Genomic DNA, 21,385 nt, shown 5'->3' with positions numbered 1-21,385 from the left:
CGTAGTCTGGTCGGTACAGGTGCACCTGCTCCGCCCCCGCAGCATGCGCGGGCTGCTTCCGCAATCCCCCGTTACTTCCTGGGCTTGGGAATTACCTTGTCGGCTGAGCGCACCGCAGGAAAACCTCTGAAGCACACAGTGCATTGTTTGCAGCCCCTTTAATTTTGTGGCTGTTGTTATAATTAAACGTTGGGAACGTTTGAAGACCAAGGTGATTTACTCTGCTCTACTTCTTACGGTGTAATGGTACCCTTAGCCGCACATTCTGGCTCAGGATCCGGGAGCATTTCTGTCTGAAAATCAAAGCATGCGGGTTGCAGAACTTAACACAGATGTGCTGCGTGAGCAGGGGCTTAGAGGAACTGCAACAAATGAGGATAGCAGCCAGGGCTGCTGCTGAGCGGCCCGTGCTGCCTGCGTGCTCACAGGGGAGCTTCCTGACCACTGATTAGAGAGGGAGGTGATGGGTGAGCTCAGGCTCCCCTTGGTCAAAGGGCACAGCAGAGCCCCATTCTCTGTCCAACCCAGGTGTAGACCCCCTTGGCCTTCTTGTCATTGCCGTAACTTCTCAGCCCAGCACCAGAAGTGGGTTTGTGGGGTAGGCATCTGGCCGCACCTGACACTTCACACTGCTGGGGGAGCCTTACTCTGCCAGCTCCTCTAACAGGTGCCCAGAGCAGCCTCTGGAGGTATTTACTGCATATGTCATCACCCCCAAGATATCATTAATGCTGTATACACCACTGCTTAATGAACCACTGTAAAGAAAACAATTGGCCAATTAAATTCTGACACGTCAATTATAAGAAGCATCCCGATTTTAGAAATGTTAAAATGAGAGAGAAAATGTGTTTAGCAGCAATGAAATACAATCCTCTCATGTTAAGCTGTATCAAGGCTCTGAAAGCTTATGCAACTTGCCCAAGGTCACACAGCAGCTGGTGGGGTCTGGACTTGCACCCAGTCTGCCCAAGTAAAGCACTCTGCTGTCTGAGTCGCCTTAGCAGAGTTCTGTTCAGAGCCCCTGGAATGCCAGGTCCACTGAGGTCTGCCCACAGGGTGTTTGGTGGCCAGAAGAACAGCTGCTTGTAACTGGGGTGAGCTGAACAGCACTCAGGTCACCTGCACTGTCTTGTCTGCAAAGAAAGACTTACTCTGTCAAGCAGGCAAACAGGGTCGGAAGAATGGCAGATAGTCTATGTGTAGGGAGGAGGCGGGGTGGGAGATCTTCAATGTAAGCCCACCCTCTAGCTGAGCCAAGATCAGCGTTTTATAGCTAGGGACTGTAAATAGGCGCCAGAGGGTTACAGCTTCATATCATGCTGCTAGCTGCTCCCCAACCATTCAGGCCAGTTCCCATGGATGAGCCTGGCGTCTGTGGGGACAGCAGCACCATCCTGGGCAGATGTGGCCAGGGGTGTAAGAGCCGTGCAACAGACGTGCATCCTGGGTTTCTGACTGCATCACACTCAGATGTCACTTTGTAAAAACCATGTGCAGTTGGCCTCCCCTGGATTGCTGGTAAGGGTTTCTGAGGAGTAGGAGTCGGGTGCCCCTGGGCCCCAGGGCCCCAGGGCTGAGCCTTTGTAGCTGCATTCACTGCGGCCGTCACAAGGCTGGTGCCCTAATTGTGCACTGCACTCTGCAGTGAAAAGGGAGACTCCGGCCCAGTTTTCTGCTGAGATCACGGAGCTGCCGCTCCCTGGATTACAGAAACATCACAATGGCCCTTTGCTTAGCTTAGTCTGAAGACTTGGCAAGTCTTCCTGGTGATTTTGGAGTGGCAGTTGATAAGAAAGGCTGCATTCCACTTTGAGGGGACTCTGGACGACTGGCTGGGTACCTGAGAGTAACCTGCTACACAGAGTCATTCTCTTGGGGGCTGGAGACCGGGGTGTGGAGGGTTCCAGCTGCCCTAACCTGGACAGAACGGCAGGGTCATCTTCTTTTTGAAAGGGGAACCTTCTTTCAGCCATGATATACTTAAACTGTACATTTGATCCTAAGTGACGTGTTGATCAGGGACAATGAATGGTCAAAGTTAATTTGTTTTTTCTTATGAGTCTGGTTTTAGAGTAGGTTCTGTATGGTGACTTTTGTGTGGTTTCATTGATGCAAGTAAATGTTCTTCAGGGCTCCAGTAAAGTATAGTAGACTTTGATAAGGCAGCGTGGAGGGCTTGGTGTCCCGTCGTAGGAAAGCCAGTGGGCTAGATGGGAAACGTATGACTGATGTCTAGCTGTTGGTTCAGAGCTGGGCCTGTTGTTTCTCTGTTGTCTTCACAGGCATACACGTCCACAAAAGCAGAGAACAACTTGGCATGTTATCGGACTCCTCTGATCAAACTTTTCTGCCCCAGTTTTAGCCAGGAAGAACTCACCGTCCAGCTCCCACATAACACAGTTTATAAAGATACTCTGTTTCTTAGAGAAGGCTGTTCTTTGTAGTTATATACTTTTATTTATATAATCTTATGTCTGGATTTTATACTATACACATACACACAAATTATGTAATAATGTTAACCCTACAAATAGAACAGCCAGTTACTTTATCAGAAAAGTAGCTCCTTCTTCCAGAATGGCAAAGGAATCGCAATTAGTGCGGGTAGAGCGAGGTGACCCACAGGCCAGTCTTAGAACAGACGAACGGGGCATGGCGATGCTGCTTGGGACGGGAGCCCACTGGAGGAGGCCGGAGTGAGGGCTTCCCATTGGCTGGGCTTTTGCTGGGTGAGTAGAAACCTTCTTCCTCTGGATCCTGGGCCTGGGAGCACAGGCTCCTCACCTCCTTTCCCATGAACACAGTTGAGTGTGGTGTATAGTGAAGGTAGACATGATGTCTGGGCTTTGCTTCAGAGTCATCCAAAGCTAGGGCAGGAGTGGAAAGACGAGTCATACTGCTGAACCCAGGAGGATTCAACATAATTTTATGTATCTTTGGGATCTCCTGTCCAAAAGAGGGGGTCAAAGACAGAGACTGCGCACCGCTGCTCCCGGCATAGGGGCAGATTATACCAGGCCTGGGCCCTGGGCTCCGCAGGGCCTGGGCTCCCCGCAGGGCCCGGGCTCAGCTTGGTGGCCTCACGGGCCCCTGTCCCCGCCTAAGCCTCGGCCTGGGTGGGGCCTCGTGGGCACACAGATTTCGGGCACTGAGTCCCCGTGGGACTTAGCAGGAAGAACTGGAATCTGGAGGCTGGCTGTTTGCTTTTCCTCTTCTGAAGCTTTCATCGCTGTTAAAAATAGCGTGCTCAGGAGCATTTCCTGAACAGAGTGGGAGTGGGCGTGGAGGAGCTGGCGCCCAAGTGGGCCTGTGACAGCCGGCTTGGTCCCGGAGTGCAGCCACCTGCCTGGTAGGCTGCACCTGTTGTCTTCTGCCCGAGAAGCTCAGGAGTGGTGAGGCCAGAAGGGCTACCATTTCCACAACAGCAAAAGACCCCAGCCCCTAAGTCTGGCCAATGTGCCAGTATTCTACTGGGCGGGGGGCTTTGGGAGACAGTGGGAGATAGTTCTGCTTGGTACCCCCAGCACAGCCTATCCGGCAAAGGCAGGAGGGGCCCAGGCTCCACATTCTGGAAAAATGTGGGCTTGGGGCTGGGAGGGAGGGGAGGGCAGGTTTGCTGGCTGCTGGGCCTTTGGCCAGTCCTGGAGACCAGTGAGGACAGAGCGAGGCAGGGTCCTGCAGTGGCCTTACTCCTGGCTTGAAAGTCGGTCGGGCTGTCACCAACATATGCAGCTTATGTGGGGACAGCTTGTCTGAGCCACGCCCAGCCCCCCCATACTGGGGGCACAGAAGTTGCTTTTTTGGTTGTGTTTCTGTTCTGGAGCTCGCTCTCTCTTTTTTTTTTTTCCTGGCTTTTTATTTTTAAATAATTATAGATTCCCAGGAAGTTGCAAAAATAGCAGAGAGCGGTCCTTGTACCTTTCCCCCACTTTTCCCTGATGGTTATATTCTGCATGACTCTAGAATAATACCAAAACCAGGAAGCTGCTGTGGGCACCGTGACACAGTGCTCATGTGTCCCCCCATGACCACCAACGACAACACACACAAAGTCTCCTCCACGGCCATGCTACCCCTTACAGTCACACACACACACACACTCTCTCTCTCTCTCTCTCTGCCCCTTCCTGGCAGCCACCCATCCCCTCTGTGGTTGTGTCCTCATGAGGATGTTACATAAATGGAGCCATCTGGTGTGTGTCCTTTGGGGATGGGCTGTTTTCACTCATCCTGATGTCCTGAGAGGTCCAAGTTCTTGTCGTGTACCATTGGACCACTCCTTTTTACTTCCCAGCAGCAGTCAGGGGACAGAGGGCCGGGTTAGTGTTCACTCACCACTCAGAGCTCAAGCTACGTCCAGCTCGGAGCTACTACAGACCAAGCAGCCCAACAGTTGTGACAGGTTTTTTGCGTGGACATAAATTTTCATTTCTCAGTTGCTGGGTCATAGGGCAGGTGCATGTTCAGTGTTTGAAGAACCAGCCAGATGGTTTTCCAGGGCGGCCGCAGTATTTGTGCCCTCTCAGCGGCCGAGTGTGGCCTTGTCGGCCCTGGCGGTTGTCCCCACAGCTCTCAGCTGCTTCGACAGGTGTGGCGTGGTCCCTCATGTTCTTGGTTTGCTGATGCGCCGTGATAGCACACGTCTCTCTGTTGTGCTTGTTTGCCATCCCTGTATCTTCTTTGGGGACATGACTGTCTCTCCCATTTTCTAGTTGGGTTGTTTGTTTTCTTCCTGTCAAGTTGCAAGAGTTCTCTGTGTGTTCTAGATATGAGACTTGTGTTACCCGTGGAGTTTGTAAATCCTTTGGCCTGGCCTGTGGCTTGTCTTTCTGCCCCCTCAGCAAGGTCTTTCAAAGAAAAGAGAAAAGCTCCTTTATTATTTTTTTTAATGGATCTGCATTTAGTGTCATGGTTAAGAAGTTCTTCACTAATTCCTACGTCCCAAAGACTTGCTCTTGTGTTTTCTTCTAAAAGTTTTATATTTGATAGATAAGTCTATGATCCATCTGAGTTCATTTTTGTATGTTAATATTTGTGAGGATTAGGTCAGGTTTTTGTTTTGTATACTCTCTATACCCAGTGTAGGGCTCAGACTCACGACTCGGAGATCAAGTGGCACGCTCCTCTGTCTGAGCCAGCCAGGCACCCTTTTTTTTTCTTTTTTTGAATAGATTGTTTTAATGCCAGTTTTAGGTTCACAACAAAGCTGAGCAAAGGGTACAGAGATTTCCCATATTCCCCTGTCCCCACGCATGCACAGCCTCCCCCCATTATCTGCCTCCCCCCACCCTGCATGGTGCATTTCTCATGGTCGATGAACCTACAGCGACTCGTCATCACCCAGAGTCCACGGCTCCCCGTTAGCGTGCAGTCTGGGTGGCGTACATTCTGCGGCTGTGACACATGTGGAGGACAGACGTCTGCCCTACAGCATCATACAGAGGAGACTCGCCGCTGGAAGAGCCTCTGGGCTCTGCCGATTCCTCCCCACCCTCCACCCACATAACCCCTGGCACCCCCTGATCTCTGCAGTGCCACCTTTTCCAGAACGTCATACAGTTGGAATCGTTCAGTGGAAGCCTTCTCACACCGGCTTCCTTCACTTAGGAACGCACATTTACAGCTCCTCCTCCGTGCCTTCCCTGGCTTCAGAGCTCACTTCTTTTTAGTGCTGCACAATATCCCACTGTCTGCGTGGACCATAGTTTGTTTATCCTTCACCTGCTGAAGAACATGCTGGCTGTTTCCAAATTTTGGCAGTTAAGAATACAGCTGTTGTCAACATCTGTGTGCAGGTTTTGGCATAGATCTAAGTTTTCAGTTCCTTCGGGTAAATACCAAGAAGGAAGACTGTTTGGATCGTGTGGTGAGAATATGCTTAGTTTTGTAAGGAACTTCCCAACCGTCCTCCAGAGTGGCCGCCCCGTCTCGCATCGCCACCAGTACCCGGCGGCTCCGCGTCCTCGCCAGCACCTTCTGGGGACGGTGTTGCGGGTTTTGGCCGTTCTCATGGGTGTGTGTGATACATGACGTTGAGAATTTTTTGTACGTTTGTTTGTCATCTGTACATCTTCTTTGGTTCAAGGTTCCTTTCTCACCTATGGATGTCCTATTGCTCCAGGATCATTTGTTGAAAAGACTGTCTTTCCTCCAATGAATTACTTTTACACTTTTGTCAAAATTCAACATGTGGATGAGACAGTTTTGGGCTCTCTATCCCTTTCTGTTCGTGCATGTGTCTTCCTCCATCAGTAGCACCCTGTCTTGACTGCGGTAGCTATACAGTAAGTCTTAAAATGAAATAGAGTGATCCTTCCTACTTTGATTTCCTTTTTCAGAATTACCCTAAGTATTCTAGTTCCTCCAATCTGCCATATAAATCCTAGAATCATTTTGTATATATGTGTGAAAAGTCTGGCTGTGGTTTTGCATGAAAGCGGTCGGATCTCCTCTTGGGAGGAAATGGCTTTACCAGGTTGGGTTCCAGTTCGAGAACACAGCGCATCTCCCATTTCCTTAGATGGATTTCTTTCATCTGCTTTCTTTTTGGTTTTCAGCATACAGCTTTTGAATATGTTTTATTGGATTAACACTAAGTTTTGTTTTGTTTTGTTTTGTTTTGAGCAATTGTAGGTGGCATTGTATTTTATTTGGTTTTCTGTACATTTATCACTAAGTCCTAGAAATACGATCAATTTTTGCATGCTGATCCTCTGTCCTGTGATCTTGCTGGATTTGTGAGTTCTCGGAGTTGTTTTGTAGGTTCCTTGGGATTTTGTGTATTGACCGCCATACCATCTATAAATAGATGTTGTATTTCTTCTCTTCCAATCTGAATGTTTTTGGTTCCCTTTTGCTGCCTGGTCATGCAGGCTTAGGACTCTGCTAGCAGTGGGCTAGTAGTGGTAAGAGGATCTTCCTGTCTTGCTCCTGGACTGGTGGAGCAGGTAGGGGTGTGGATGTTATTTCTCAAGTTGAGGAAGTTTCCCGCAATTAGCCAGTTTCTGAGGTATGTCATGAATGGGATTTGAATTTTGTCCAGTGCTTTTTCTGCCTCAGTTGATAGGATGGTGTGTTCTCCCTTCTTTAGCCAGTTGATAAAGTGGATTATACAGATTGATTCTTCAGGACTGAATCAGCCCTGTGTCCCTGGGTAACCAGTTGTGGTCTGCGGTTCTTTGTATGTGTTGCTGATTAGTATCGTTGCGTTTATATTCATGAGGGATATCGGTCTGTGGTTTTCTCTGTTTCATGCTGTCAGGCTGGTACTGGCTTCATGGGAGCCATGGGAGCTGGGAAGTGGCCCCTCCTGGCCTGTGCCAGGCCAGAGCTTGTGTGGGGCTGCCACGCATCCTCCTGTCAGCAGTTGACAAAACTCCAGGGAGACCACTTGGGCCTGGGCGAGAGGCTCTCTAGGAGACATCCCACGGCTGGAGTGATGGGGGCCCTGGCCTGCCGGGGAGGGGAGGGGCAGATGTGGCCCGGAGACCAGAGCTGGGAAGGCCTGCAGCTGTGCTTGGCTTGGCTTCCTCTTGCTCGTGGCTGACAGCAGACCCTGCTCACCTGCAACTTTACCGCTTAGCTCCCTTGTGCCTCGCACGGCTTTTGTTCATCAGACATCATCACGCCCGGCAGGGCCTCTGCCTGGAGGCTTAGAGGGAGGAAAGTGCTGTGTCCCGGAGCTTTGTAGGGTGTGCCTATCCATATCTAGGTGGGGATTCCAACCCCTCTACAGCATATCCTATGGATTTCACTAATGATTGGTCCTCTGGGAGGCCGCATGCCCAGAAAATTGGGCATGTGGATGGACCAAACATTCTAGTTAGTAATGTCTATGTCCAACATAGTTATTCTTTCTTTCATGACTCAGAATGATCAACATGATCTTGGAGGCCTGGCACCCTGGTTTTGAAGGCTCGTTTGTATTGCCTCTGGGGGTAGGTCTGGTATTTCATGGTTCTAGAACCCCCAGCCTCATGGGGTAGCTCTACATTCCTCCCGTGGCCCCAGCCACACAGCTTCTCGTCTGCCTCATGTGGGCCTCCATGCCCCCTCCCCAGGACTTGTGTGCTTACTGTACCCCTTTCTCCCACATACCACAGGCCATTCTCTTACCTTGGGTCTCAGGTGCTGCATTCCCATCACTGTTTTTCTTGACCTTCATCCTCCCCTAGACGTTTCAATCACAATACATTAAAATCAACTTACTCTCCAACTATGCTCCCTAATTGTCCCCTGAGTATTTTAGTCTTCTCATGGAATCTCACTGTGGGCAAGTGTCCCTGTGACTTCAGGCCCCAGTAGCAGAAAGCCACAACTGGCGTGGTTTACAAAGAGACAGTGATTTCCCACAGTTCAGGAGGCTGGACGTTCAAGATCAAGGTGGTGGCATGTCCGGGTTCTGGGGAAGGCCTCCCCCAGTTCATGGAGGGCCATCTTCAGGATGTGTCCTCACATGGTGGAAGGGGCAAGGGAGCTCCCTGGGTCTCAGCCCTCATGACCTGTGCATTTCCCCCAGGGCCTCACCTCTGAATAACATCACACCAGGGATTAGGTTCGAGCATATGAGTTTGGGGGAAACACACATTCGGACTGTGGATGCAGGCGTTTTTGTCTGTTTTTTACCCCACAGTATAATCACCATTCAGAGGAGTATTTAGTGTGAAAACATTGCTAAACAAATACATGTGAAATGAGTACTAGTACTCGATCCTGGCTCTTCCAGACCAGGAGCTGCTGAGCTAAGTTGCCTGGAAAGGGTGGGGTTCTGAGGGTCACTAGGGCAGACGCAGGTACTGCTGCCAGGCCCACATGGCAGGCAGGGCTCTTGATCATTTCTACCAACTGGACCTTGTCCACAAAGGCTCTCAGGCTGTAGTAGGTACCATTTCTCTTGGGGCCCCACCCTGAACCCCACAGGTTCAGTGAGTAGCCCTGTGCCTGCTGCTCTCTGGTGAGGCCCAGGCTCAGACAGCTGCTGGGAAGCATGGCCTGGCAGTGCCTGGTGTGGGGGAGAGCCCCACCTGCCCAGTGCCCGGGCCTTTGCATGTGCCCCAGGGACTGGAAGGGACAGTGGATCCAACGTAGCCAGGTCTAGCACATTTGGGGCCCTCACTGAGTCCCAGGCCTTTCCTCTGTGAAGTGTGGGTACATGGCGAAGGGCCTGAGAGTGCACTCAGAGCCATGTGTCCTGTTCCTGCGTGTGGTGTGTCAGGCCAGCTCCCTCCCCTTCCCGCTCCCTCTCCCAGGGCTGCTTCTGAGTCACCGAACCAGACAAGGGTTGTGAAGAAAGCAATCAATCAGAGGGCTCTTAAAGCTGAGTAGTGACAATGGAATGCACTAGAAAATCAGCACGTAGATCTTCTCGGACTCAGAAGTCCCAGAATGGAGTCCTTTCCAGGAAACTGGCAGTCTTGGAAACTTAAAAAAAAAAAAAAGAACTGTTCTGAGTCTCAATTTCCTTATCTGTAAAGTGGGAATGCTGATGCCCGCATTCCAGGGATTAAGCAAGACAGCACAGGTGAGAACACGGGGCACAGAGGCTGTCCCCACCCTGCCCCCTGCCTTCCCCTTCATCCATCTGGCTCTGGCACAGGCCTCTGCAGTCCCTGTGTGCCTACCCTCATCATCACCGTTGAGCAAGCCTCTGTGTGGATCAGCCCGTGGGTAGGGGTGAAATGACCCAGAGGAAAAGCACAGAAAAAGTCTATCCCGAGGGCGCTTGGGTGGCTTAGTCGTTAGGCATCTGCCTTCGGCTCAGGTCATGATCCCAGCATCCTGGGATCCATCCTGCTCCCTGCTCTGCAGGAGGCCTGCTTCTCCCTCTCCCACTCCCCCTGCTTGTGTTCCCTCTCTCACTGTATCTTGTATCAAATAAATAAATAAAATCTTAAGGAAAAAGGAAAAAAAGAAGAAGAAGAGTGAGTTTGTTCTGGCTCCTGCACCTTGGAGATCCTTATCAGACTGGGAAGATGGGACACCCACACCCGCCAGCCAGCACACAGTGGGCAAATGAAGAAATGGCTTCTTGAGCTGTCCCAGCAGCCAGAGTACAGTGTCCTGGGATGCCTGGCTTCTGATTGCTGCCAGAGAGGTGGTTGAGATGCCCTCTGCACCTGTCCCCAACCAACCCTGCCACTGGAGCCTTCAGTAGGCCCCTGAGTGGATTTGGAAATCTCCTGGCTGCCTAAGTGTGTTTTTTTTTCCTTGGGTCCTAAGATTCACCTGCTGTCTTTCAGGAGGGAACACATCCTCCAGAAGAGATTGAGGTGTTCACATGGTGAGGGAAAATCTTTGTGACTGATTTATTCAGTGGGTCTCTGTTGAACACTTAGGTTTGGCTGGGCAGTGTCTTAGAGCCCTACCCTGCAGAGCCCCCAGTTGGGGGGTACTAGATGTTAATCAGTGGGTTCCAGTGGGTATCCACTTAGAGAAGGGCTGTGATTGGGAGGGTGCTCAGAAGATGAAGCAGAGTTTTCTCAGAAACTGAGGCAGACTGGTCGTGAGGCTCCAGGCAAAGGGAAGAGCTTGTGCAAAGATCCTGGGGAGGAGAGAGCAGAACAAGTTTCAATGAACCCAAGGGTGCTCAAGTGGTGGAGATGTGGGAGTGGGGCCAGAGCGCGGGACCAAAGCCTGACAGTCAGATGGGGGTCCATGTTGTGGGCAGAAAAATGGGGAGCGACTGGGGGCACTGCAGCACTGGTTTTCCTGACTCTCCTGTCGGGAGCAGCCCGGAAGCAGGGCCTGGAAATATGCAGACCTCTGCGCGTGGGCTCTTGGTGGCCCAGCTGTGGACCGAGAAGCTGTCCCGAATCGCCGTTCCTCTTCTGAACAAACTTTTTGAATAAGGAACCTGGCGCCGCACCTCTCCTGCCTCCTTTGGAGAGCAGGGCTCGGCTGAGGGGAAGGGGTCCGCGCCCACCTGCGGCGACAGTCCCCGCCCTCTGCTTGGAGACACGCCCACACGCGGCGCCTGCCCGCCGGGTCCATCCTACCGCCCGGAGCCACGCCCGCACGCTGGGACCTCACACGCCGAGCGCGCACGTGCTTGCGTCACCGCCCGGCCGGCTGGATCCGGTTCCAGCCGAGCCAGGCCGGCCTGACATGCGCAGTGCGCGGGCTCTGCGGCCGGGCGGGCGCTGGGCACACTGACGGCCCGGTACGCGGAGGTCAGTATGCCGAGCCCGGGAGCCGGGCCCAGTTGAGGGGGCGGGGGGCAGCGGAATTCCGCCCTGGCCGAGCGCGCGGAGGGCGGGGCGCGTCGGGGTAGGGGGTGCTGCGGGGGGGCCTGGCCTGGGTAAGACGGGTTCCCGTAAGACGGCTCGCTGTGAGGGCGGGGTGCCCTTCCCTCTTGGGGTCGGGTGCGGGTGGGCCCACGCCGCTGCCGGGGTCACATCGTTCTGGGAGCCTCGCCCAGCGACCCGGGTCCACCTTCCCCCGCCTCCTGGGGCCCTGGAGTGCCCTGCTCACCACCTCCACGGTCTGCGCGGTGAGGAGGGGGCCCCAAGCTGTGTCCTACACCGGGAGGTAGGGGTAGGCCTGGGGAGCTCCGAGCTGGGTCCTACACCGGGGGGAGTTGGGGGACTCCGAACTTGGTCCTGTACTGGGTGGATAGCGGAGGGACTGGGCGGGATTGGACCAGTATCCTGCATCAGAGGGGAGGGACTCCGAGCTGTGTCCTGGTCCGGGGATGGGGGGGAAATGGGGTGCATGGGGGAGAGACTGAGCTGCGTCCTGCCCTGGGGTGGGAGGCTCCGAGCTGTACCCTTTGCAGCTCCTGCCTGGGGAAGGCCTCTGAGACTGACCCTTGCTTGCTGCTTCAGAGGGCTGGGTTTTAGTCTCAGACCCAGGCCATGTGGCCCCACCGGAGTCCCCTGGCTCTCCTGCTCTTCTCTGTAAAAGCAGGGAGGGGTCTAAACCGTGTCCCTGCTCTGCACCCTGGGACTCACCTGTCCTTACCCTTGCCTCTCCTGGGATGGGTGTTGTCCTCTGGCTGGGACGGGTCTTCAAAGCTTTCATAGCCCAGGGCTGCCTTTACTTTGCAAGGCCCACCCACACATGGCACAACCTTGTTTGGGGGAGTAAAACTTGACAAGGGTATTACTGTACTGCTTGTGAAATTATGTGGCTGTAACTCACAATTTGGGCATGTGATTTTTTCACTGTACATTCAAGAGGTCTTGCAAAGTGAGAAAAATCTAACCCTTGGTTTCCAAATGTGATGAAATTATATTTAACAGTTGACTTAATGAGACACTGTAGACATTCAGTGAAGCCTTTGTTTGGATTTTGCTGTTTCATCATGGAGCCAGTAACACGTTTTGGTTTTTTCCCCATAGCTCAGACCTTTTGGGGGTTCTGACCAGCCCACAGGGCCCAGAAGGCAGTGGGGCCCCTGAGATGAGGATTTGGATTGAGGTGTCCTGTTCAGTTTGTATCCAGAGGCTCAGCTGTCTCCTCTTCCTCAGGGCCCAAAAGCCGCCGAGAGAGAAAACAGTCCAAAGACTGTTCAGTTGGAGCAGCATGAAAACATGTTGGAGAGTCTTGTGCAGAACTGTTGGCTATTTTGGGGGAGAGAAGCCCTGTCAGTGCTTCTTCCCACGTTGCCTCCACGAGAGCTGGCGCTCTGTGCCTGCTCCCAGAGCCCTGGGCCTGCCTTGACTGAGGTGGGGTTAGGTGTTTCACAGTTTTGTAGTATGCTTTCAAGCATGAAGAACCTGATTTTTGTTAATGTGTGGTAAGGTCAGCACTGCCAGATTAAGAATGAGTGTCAGCAGATTTTTTGGAAGTCGTTGAAAAGTGTATTTTTTTGTATATTACATGTTATTTCTAGACTCATTTATGAGTCATACTTAATACTCTGCCTGGCTCTGCCCTGTTTGGTGTTTCCAGATTAAACACAATGTGCATGCAGCCTTCAGTTCCTGGCCAGTTCCACGTTCCCAGAAATGAAAGGAAGGCAGATTCAGAGTTTACTAGGAAGGAGGTGGGCGTGGCAGGGGGGCCTGCTGTGAGCACAGGGCAGGGCCTAGCGTGTGACCTTTGCCTTCCGAGCTAGCTTTCAGGCCTAGAAGGTGTAACTGACACTCTGCCTGACACTGTTGACCATGCCTGGTGGAGCTGGGCTCCACGCCTGTGCTGAGTCCAGATCATGAGTTACCTAAAATCAAATGAGGGCCCAGTTGGCCAGTCCTACTTGTGGATGACAAAGCTCATAGCAAGAGGAATCATCAACCCAAGGCAGCATGTGCTGGCACCAGGGGGGACAGGTGGCATGGCCCTCAGGGCCTGGAGGTCCAGGAAAACCCAGTGAGCTCCTTGCCTCCAATGAGAGGTTAGCCTTTTCCTTTAGAGGGGTGGTATCCACACCTTCTCTGGGTGGCCATGAAGGGTTGGTGGTCTGCCTGGCCCGGTCCTATGCCTGCCTTCTGGGAGGCTTAGCAAGGAGAGTCCCTCACAGCCTCTTTGGGGACTTGGCCTGCTCTCATAAGGCCCTGAGACAGTGCTGGAGCAGACAAATGCTGTCTGCCGTAAATACCTGGTAAGAAATGCTGACCCCTCAACTGGGTGGGGCGGGCCCACTTACCAGCTTCCTTCTCTGTGGAGTAGATGTTCTTCTGATGAAGAGCATGGAGCCTTCCCTGTCCTCGTGCTCTCCTTTGCCATGGGTTCTGTGATCTCATGACCCTGAAGACATCCCCGGGCCTCTCCACAGCCTGTGCAGACTTCAGCCACACCCTGGTGCCTTCTCCCAGCCTGTGGGGACACTCAGGTTGACATGTGAGCATGTGTCCTGTGAGCTGCCCCCCTCCTGTCCTCCCTCCTCAGCTGCCACAGTTGCTATTTTCCTGGTTCACATCACCATTCTCTTCCCCCATGCCCTTTCCTGTCTGTGCAGCCATGTCCAGAGGCTTGGAGGCAGAACCACAGCTCAGCCTGTTCCCACGTTGGCCCTCTGTCCCCAGCTAGGGTTGCTTTTCACTTCACCTGACTTGTGCTTTGCCATGGACGTCCACCCCACGTGGTGCTCTGGGAAAAGCAGTGCCAAGATGGACCACGTTCCACGTTGAACCAGCCTCCAGTGACGGTGCTGACTTAGCAGTGCCCTGTCAGGGCCTGCCCACCACTCCTGCCAGGAGGGGCGGCTTGCTGGAATCTCTACCAGTCAGGACTCTATGGCAGAGACGGGGCTGGCTGCAGATGGTTCCCTCTGGCCAATGAAGGAGAAGAAGGAAGGTGTCACCAAGGTCTTCAGGTGGCTCTCCCCATTGGTCCCCAGTCCCTGTGGGGAGCACTTGAACACCTCCTTCCCTCTCAAACAGGAAAGTGGAGATTTGTCGCCCCCATTTCCCCCAAAACCCTAGCCCATCTGCTCCTGGTGTCCATCCGTGTCTGCTTCCTCTAGAGAGAGGGCCCTCCAGGGACAGGGCTGGACATGCGGACTAGAGATCAATGGATAGACCAGCTGTGAAATGGTAGATGTGTCCTAAATAAAAGGAATGACTTGCAATATCGGAGGACTTTGTATCCAGAGAGCTAACCTGACCTTTGTAAAGATGGCATCTCAGGGCTGGAGGTCACTTCTGTCTGCAGATACTTGTGGCGTCACACCTCAGGAGTGGGGCTGGGCAGAGCTCTCTCTGCTGGCTCAGGGCCAGCCTGTCCCCCAAGGACCCAGTAAGCTGGTCCCAGCACAGCGTGGGAGAGCAGTGGCGTCCTGACGCCCATCTCGGGCTGAAGCTCTGTGGGACTGTTCACAGGGTTTTGTGGGACTGGTCATCTTGCCCAGCTCCTGTACCCACGTCTTTGTACCTGGGAGTCTTTGGGCTTTTTAGTGCATATGGGTCTCTGACAAAGTTCACCCTCACACCGCAAACTCTGTTTCCGCCCTGGGGTTACAAGAAGCAGCAACAGAAGCCGAGCCGCCTGGCGCTTCTGAGCCATGCTGGTCTCCTGGCTCTGGGCTGTCTGGTGCTCACAGCCTGCCCTGCACAAAGTGATGCTGTGTGGTGCTGGAGGTAGCCCTGTGGCTGGGAATCTAAAATTGGGAGGCAGGGCCCACTGACAGTCTAGCCCCTGGGGTTTGAAGAACATTGGTGTGGGACACCCTCTCTGGAGTGATGGACAAGACTTCACCCCTTGGACGACAACTCCCTGAAAACCGAGGAGGTGAGCTCCATTGGGGTCCTGGAGTCTGTTCTTTGAGGTGTGTTCTGCGTGTGTGTTTCTGGGAAGAGCATCTAGGGGCTTCCATCCTATTCTCCGAGGCCAGTGGATTTTGATGGGGAGAGGTAGGAGGGGAAGGATCCTGGCTTTTCTGGGGTGCATGTGGTGGCGGACCTGCAGGCTTGAGGAGCTGGGCTTAGGTTGGGGTTACATTCTTAACCCCGGCTCTCAGAGAGTTGGAGCCTGGAATTATAAATAACCTCTTGCTGTCTCTGTTGACATTTAGCATTTTCTCCCACTGTGAGTGTGGGCGGCAGACCACAGTGGCATTGGCGGGACCTGTGGAGGGCGTGGGTGTGTCCTGGCAGGTGGTGGGTGGAGACCGACCCCCCTGTGCTCTCCGGCACCTCCCAGTTACATTGGCTGTCACGCCTGTGGCCGTCGCTTAGCGAAGCACAAATGGGATCTCTCCTGGTAATGGTCTCGGTCTCTGTCCCTGTCCCTGCATGTCGCATGTGTTGTGTCTTGCATTTGAAAGCCTTCTGAGGGGTGCACAGGCCCCACCACGTGCATAGGCATCTGGATCCAGGAGCTGTGCTCTGCGAGGAGCCTCCGCCGCCCTGAACAGCTGCTCTGGCCGCCGCTCTCCCTGTCCTCCAGGAGCTCACTTACATCCGGCCGTGAGCTCCTCGAGGCCAGAGCCCGCGTCTGCCTCCGCTCAGCACCAGCGCGACACCCCCAGCACGCACACAGGGCCACGCGGCTCCGGTTCATGGCAGCTTCCATGGTTTATCAAAGCAGCTTCCCGAGTTGTCACTGTGCACATTTTCTGAAGTTCCTGTTTGAATCCGGTGCTGCAAACAAAATGAAACGGGGAAATTATCCCATCCGTGCGGTAGCAGAGGCATCACTGTGTGGGTTAACTTGGGCGGATGTCATGGTTGGTCCCTACACCTTTTACATCACTGGCTCTATCTGGAGTCTGCTGGGTGTTGCTGTGAGTTTCTGGTTGCTGAAAAGGCCTGTTCTGGTTGCAGCCTTGGCACTAGTCCCGCAAGCTGTGTCACCAAGGAACCTGTGGAGGGGGTGTGCGGGGGGGGGGTCTCTTGCCTCTAACAGCTGCATGTGTGTCGGCTCATTTCAAAATAAAACTCATTGAAAAATCAGAGGAAACACTCCCTTTTTTGTTCTTCATTGTTTCTAGAAAAGGAAAAGGTAGTTTGTTACCGTAAGTTATCTTTCTGAATTTTCATAACTAGGGTCATGAGTCTGATGAAGGTTCAGTCTTTGAACTGGAACAAAATTTCCAGTGGTACCACAGATGGAGCCGTGGGCTTCCTGCCTGCCCTGGACTACCTGGGTTCAGAAGCAGAAGGAAGAGGGGCTTCATTGTGGGGAAGACTGCAAGCTGGAGCCAACTTCCTTTTTTCCTACTGATCCCTCGACCCCCAACTCCAGAGACCCTTCTGTCCCCTGAACTCTGGGCTCTGGAACAGTTGGTTTTGGGGTTCCGAGACTCAAAGGGTCAGCAGACCCCACTGTGGCACTGGGGGCCCCCCTGTGCTGAAACTGCGCCTGGAGCATTCTGGGCGGTTTATGGACGGACAGCTATGGTTGAAGATCGCCCAGAGGCGAGAACCAGCACTCCCGGAGCTGCTCTGGCTGTGACAGAGCAGGTGAGTGCTCTTTCTGCACCATGCGGTGGCCTCATGTCAGGGAGAGTGGGCAGGACTCAGCCTGGGTCTGTCACTGGCCTGCTGGATGAGCTCTGGCCCTTCCCACCTCCTCCCCAGGCCTTTCCTGCACACCTGTCACTGGGGAGATGGCTCATGCCCGTCATGGACACCATCTGGGGGATGCTGCTTCCCCCACCCCTCCGGGGAGGCAGACCCTCCGGATTCATGCAGCAGGTACCACGTACCTCCCCTGCCATGTGCTGGGTTGGCTTGTGTCCTGCATGTGGCAGAGGAGCCCTGCCTCCAGCTTACCCCCAAACCCCCTCCCTGCCCTGGTGCCTCCAGCCAGGCTGCAGACCCCATGGTGGGAGTGGGGGCTGTCCTCTGCGGGCCCAGGGCACGGGTGCCAGCAGCCCCCTGCCTTCCTGAGGTCTGGCTGGAAGGTTGCCTTCACTCTCAGCCTGCTTTCTGGTCCTCAGAGCCTCAGTTGTGTGGCAAGCACTGTTCTTGTCTGGAGGGAGCCAGTCTGGGCTCTGCTCTGGGCCCAGGGTTAGCCTTGCCCCTCCTGCCGTCAGCTGTGGCGAGAGGTCCTGTGAGATAAAACCTGGCAGCACAAGGCACATTTTCTATTTTGTAGGGAGCAAGAGCCTCCCCCAGGCCTGGTTGGACCCCAGTGGGGCAGCCTCTGAGCCTCAATCTCTGTCCCCTGTCCCCCAGTCCCTCCCTGGCTCTTCATGAGCGACTGCTGCCCTGGACTTGCCTGGAGCCAACAGACCAAGCTCATCCAGGACCAGGCTCTGGGCTCAGCTCCTCTGTTGGGGCTGACAGCAGACATGGGCCAGGTGGAGACTTGTATGCATGCCTGGGGCAAGTCCTGGGGTTTTAGATGCCCTGGGTAAAGTCGACAGTTCATAAAAGTTGAACCCAAGAGGATCTGGAGTGCAGTCTTAAGCCCAACCTTCTGGAAGGCCCAGCCCTTCCCAGTTCTTGGTGCGGCCCCTGTCCACCTCTGAGAACCGGTCCTGGTGGGTCAGGAGCCAGCACACAGCCTGCTGGGCGGACATCTCTACCCTTCACGACCCTCATCCAGACCTGCCACAGACTGGCCTCCAGGTGGCAGGGCATCTCCAGAGCGCTGTGTGCTAGTCCCCATCTGTAAGGACCTCTGTGAACGGGCTGGTGGAGATGAGCTCTGTCAAACCCCAGAGCTTTCGGCAAATGTCCAAAGTTAAAATAATAGCGAATGCGGTGGGAGGCAGGTACGGGCATCAGGAGCCTGCAAAGACCCATCCTGGCTGCCCTGGGCCAGACCCTGGGGTGGCCATGTGGGAGCCATAGAGGTGGGGCCCTGTCCTGACAGATGTGCTCTGAGTGTGCAGCCCGCAGCCATTGCAAACACTTAGCATGAAAAAGGAGGATGCAGAATTCCAACTTCTGTTGTTTCTGCGCTGTAGCGAGGACGTTGTGTTGTGGCTGCGTTGGGCTGCTACAGGCCTGGGCTCCCACTTTCTGCCTTGGATGGCACCTGCCCAGGCCCGAGCTGTGAGTCCCAGGGGCCCGAGCCCCCTGCGTGGTAGAGCTTTGTGGTGAGCAGAGCTCCCCACAGCAAAGGGGTGTGCGCACATTTCTTTGTCTGGCCTGGGGGGCCATTGAGGACAGCCGGTAGCAAAGAGTTGGGGGTTTTCATCTAAATTTGGCTACATTCTAGATTCTATTTCTCCTGCTGGAGTTACTTTGCGTTTACCACGTTTTGAAAAATAAAACGTGGCCACCAGATGTCAGGAGGCATTACTCCACCACGTAGACAGGCGGAGAGAGGGTTCCAGAGCCCGGGGAGAAACCTTTATCCCCTCCCCCAAAGCTGCTCCAATGCTGATCGAATTTTGGGTTTCCACACACGATCTCAGGGAGGAAAAACAGTTTCCCTTGCTTTATGAAACCTCATAAGCATTGAGTCTAGCGTCTCCTTTTAGAATTCCAAGTGGGAAAATCTGGAGGATGGCTGGTTTGTCCCCCACTCTCCTCTGTAGCAGGTGGCAGGACCATGCCAGCCTGTGAGGAGCATTCTCCATCACCCTCGGTCTTTGCCACGTCGCTGGACTTCAGCAGCTCTGGGCCCATCCTGGGCTCTGGCTGCCGTCATGCCATGGCTGGGCCAGCTGCTCCGTCTTCTGCCCAGGCGACATTCCCTGCCCAGCTCTCTGTGTGAAGAGGAGCACTTGATCTCTGCTCCTGGATGCTCTGGGAAAGACAAGGGGCCTTTCTCTGGGACACAGAGAGCTGCTGTCCACCCTCCTGGGGCCTGAGCCAGGGCCAGAGGCTGTAGCTGCACGCCTGGGCCTGGGGTAAACTGTCTCTCCTGGGGCCCTGAGGCTCAGAGCCATCCACATTTCAACCAGGGCAGCTTCTGTGCTTGGGAGCAGGTGCAGACAAGTGATGAGGCACCCAGCAGTGTGTGGTCAGCACCCACATCACCCTAGCGTGCACTGCCTGTATGTGTGTGAGACCCCTCCCCTGAGTCTCTCATTTGGCAGAAAGCCCACACTGGATAGTCTGGCTCAACCTGGACACTTGTGCGAGATCCGGGGGAGGGAGCTGAAGGGGCACATCAGCCAACCACTGGCACCACTGCTGGACAACCCCAGTTTCCAGAGAAGGGGTGGGGGACAATGCCAGGGGTCCGCTGCTTTTGGGGGTGGCAGGTCTGTATGGCCCGGTTTCTTGTGGTCAGCTCAGTCTAGAATGGGTAGTCTCCACTCACACCATGATAGCCCGTCACCCAACGTCTCCGGCGCCCAAGCAGAAGGGTCCACAGGGCAGGCCAGCCATAAAGCCACACAGACCCATCGGAAAGCCTCACCCCGAAGGGCCCGACACCACAGGATACAGAGAGGGCCCCAGAAAAGGCAAAGTGGCACATTGAGCAGACTTTGGTGGGCTTGGCACCTCGTAAACACATGTTCCCGCTGTGGTTTCACCAGAATGAGCAACAGAAGGGCGAAACGGGCCTCCTGCAAGCTTGCTGTCTTGTGTGCTGGAAGCCCTTACCCACACGGCAGAGGACAGCCGTCGCCTGAGCCCACAGTGAGACCACTTGTTCTGTGGCTCGAGATGCCCCTAAGCCCACGTCAGCCAGCACAGGTGCCGCCAGAAGGCGACAGCAAAGCAGACACAGCCTCCAGTGTCTCCAGGTGGCCCTAAGAACACAAGTGAGACAGGGCCAGCAGGAGTCCTGGCTCCTAGCTGAAGCTGGGCCCCCTCTGGAGACAGGTCTGTGCTGTCTCCTGGGAGAACCAGAAATGTGGCAGGATTTCAGCTGCACATTTGAGGTCCTTGGGTACTTTGGGGGGTTACTTTGTAGCTCTGCCCCAGTGTGGCAGCCCTAGAGCAGGCAGAGAGACCAAGGAGTCCCCCTGCACCTGCCCGTCCCCTCTGGGGGTACTGGCTTCCATGAGCCTTCTGGGACACCCTACGCAGGTACATCCCCCGGTCCCGGAACTGAGACTCTGGCATCTGTCCCTGAACCCCTGTGCTTTCTGGTTATCCTGAACTCCCAGTCCTGGAACAGAGACTCTGGCATGTCCCTGAAACCCTGTGCTTCCTGGTGGCCCTGAACTCGGGTCCTGGAACCGAGACTGGCATCTGTCCCTGAACCCCTGTTCTTCTTCCTGGTGGCCCTGAACTCCCAGTCCTGAAACCGAAACTGGCATCTGTTCCTAAATCTTGGAGTTGATCATGCCCCAGAGGTGATGTCACCCCACTGTAGTGCCTGCAGGGACCACACACATGCTGGCGGCTTCCATGCCTTCAGTGCCCTATTTGTACCTCTTTTAAGGCTGAGGGGGCCTGGGGGAGCCTCAGTGGCCACTTCCCTGCCTGCTGTGAGGCCAAGGCAGCCTTGGACAAGGGCTCTGGCCAGACTGTGTCTGGGGCTAGGGACACACAGTGGGCACCGCTGTCCTTGCAGACCATTTCTCAGGGCCCCAGAGCTGCCCCCACTCCAAAGGCCGCCTGGTCCCCAGGCCCCGGGACCACACTGCATTGCTGGGCTGCTGTACTGCAAAGGAGATGGGCTGGCCTGGGACAGATTGGGGGTTCTGAGGGGCTGGGACAGGGTGAGTCCCCGCCCAGCCTGAGGTGCTAGCTGCTAAGTGTGGCCTTAAGCCAAGGACGCAGGACCGAGAAGCAGGTATACGCAGCCACCCTTTCCCATCAGAGGCTTAGACTGGATCCTCCAAAAAGCAGAGAGGCAGACAGATCAGGCACAGGATGCTGATTTGGAGCCATAGCCCCAGGAGCCTCAGCACAGCCCTGGAGGAAAGGTGAAGCACCCCTCCCACCCATAGGCCTGGCCCCAGTGCCCTCCAGAGCTTTAGGCAGGTTCCCATCACAGAGATGAGCCAAGGCTACGGGGCCAATGGCCAATGTTGGCATGGCCGCCCCTCAGGAGTCCCATTTGTGTGGTTCTCGCAGCAAAGCCACGGGGTGAAGGGAGCCGGGTCCAGGGCCAACAGCTCATGTGACCCTCCCTTCGTGAGGTC

The 21,385-nt window shown here is 54.6% G+C and overlaps 1 protein-coding gene and 1 long non-coding RNA gene across 8 annotated transcripts in view; one reads left to right on the top strand and one right to left on the bottom strand.

Moving 5' to 3' along the window:
• CHLSN (cholesin) overlaps positions 1-21,385 on the top strand; it is a 123,225-nt gene that overhangs the window by 89,202 nt on the left and 12,638 nt on the right. Inside the window, exon 1 of one of the 5 annotated variants that reach the window (XM_082713999.1) lies at positions 11,068-11,171. The exons of 3 other annotated variants lie outside the window; for them this stretch is intronic. The gene's annotated coding sequence lies outside the window, so the exon portion shown is untranslated. Of the gene's footprint in view, positions 1-11,067; positions 11,172-11,332; positions 11,492-21,385 lie in introns of those variants that run through there. One more of the 5 variants, XM_082714000.1, reaches the window with a different exon arrangement.
• Positions 123-12,335, bottom strand: LOC309854641. 3 transcript variants are annotated; one of them, XR_014306324.1, is made up of 3 exons: positions 11,952-12,335; positions 8,119-8,173; positions 123-293 (listed from the first exon to the last, which is right to left on the bottom strand). It is a non-coding gene; the product is annotated as an uncharacterized lncRNA (long non-coding RNA). The 3 variants fall into 3 exon arrangements; XR_014306325.1 differs by lacking the exon at positions 123-293 and adding an exon at positions 2,438-2,870; XR_014306326.1 differs by lacking the exon at positions 123-293 and adding an exon at positions 7,281-7,654.

The sequence above is a fragment of the Mustela nivalis genome, assembly GCF_964662115.1.
Source record: "Mustela nivalis genome assembly, chromosome: 19".
Classification (NCBI taxonomy): Eukaryota; Metazoa; Chordata; class Mammalia; order Carnivora; family Mustelidae; genus Mustela; species Mustela nivalis.
Note: the sequence above shows the minus strand (reverse complement) of the source record. Positions and strands in the feature narration are given on the sequence as shown.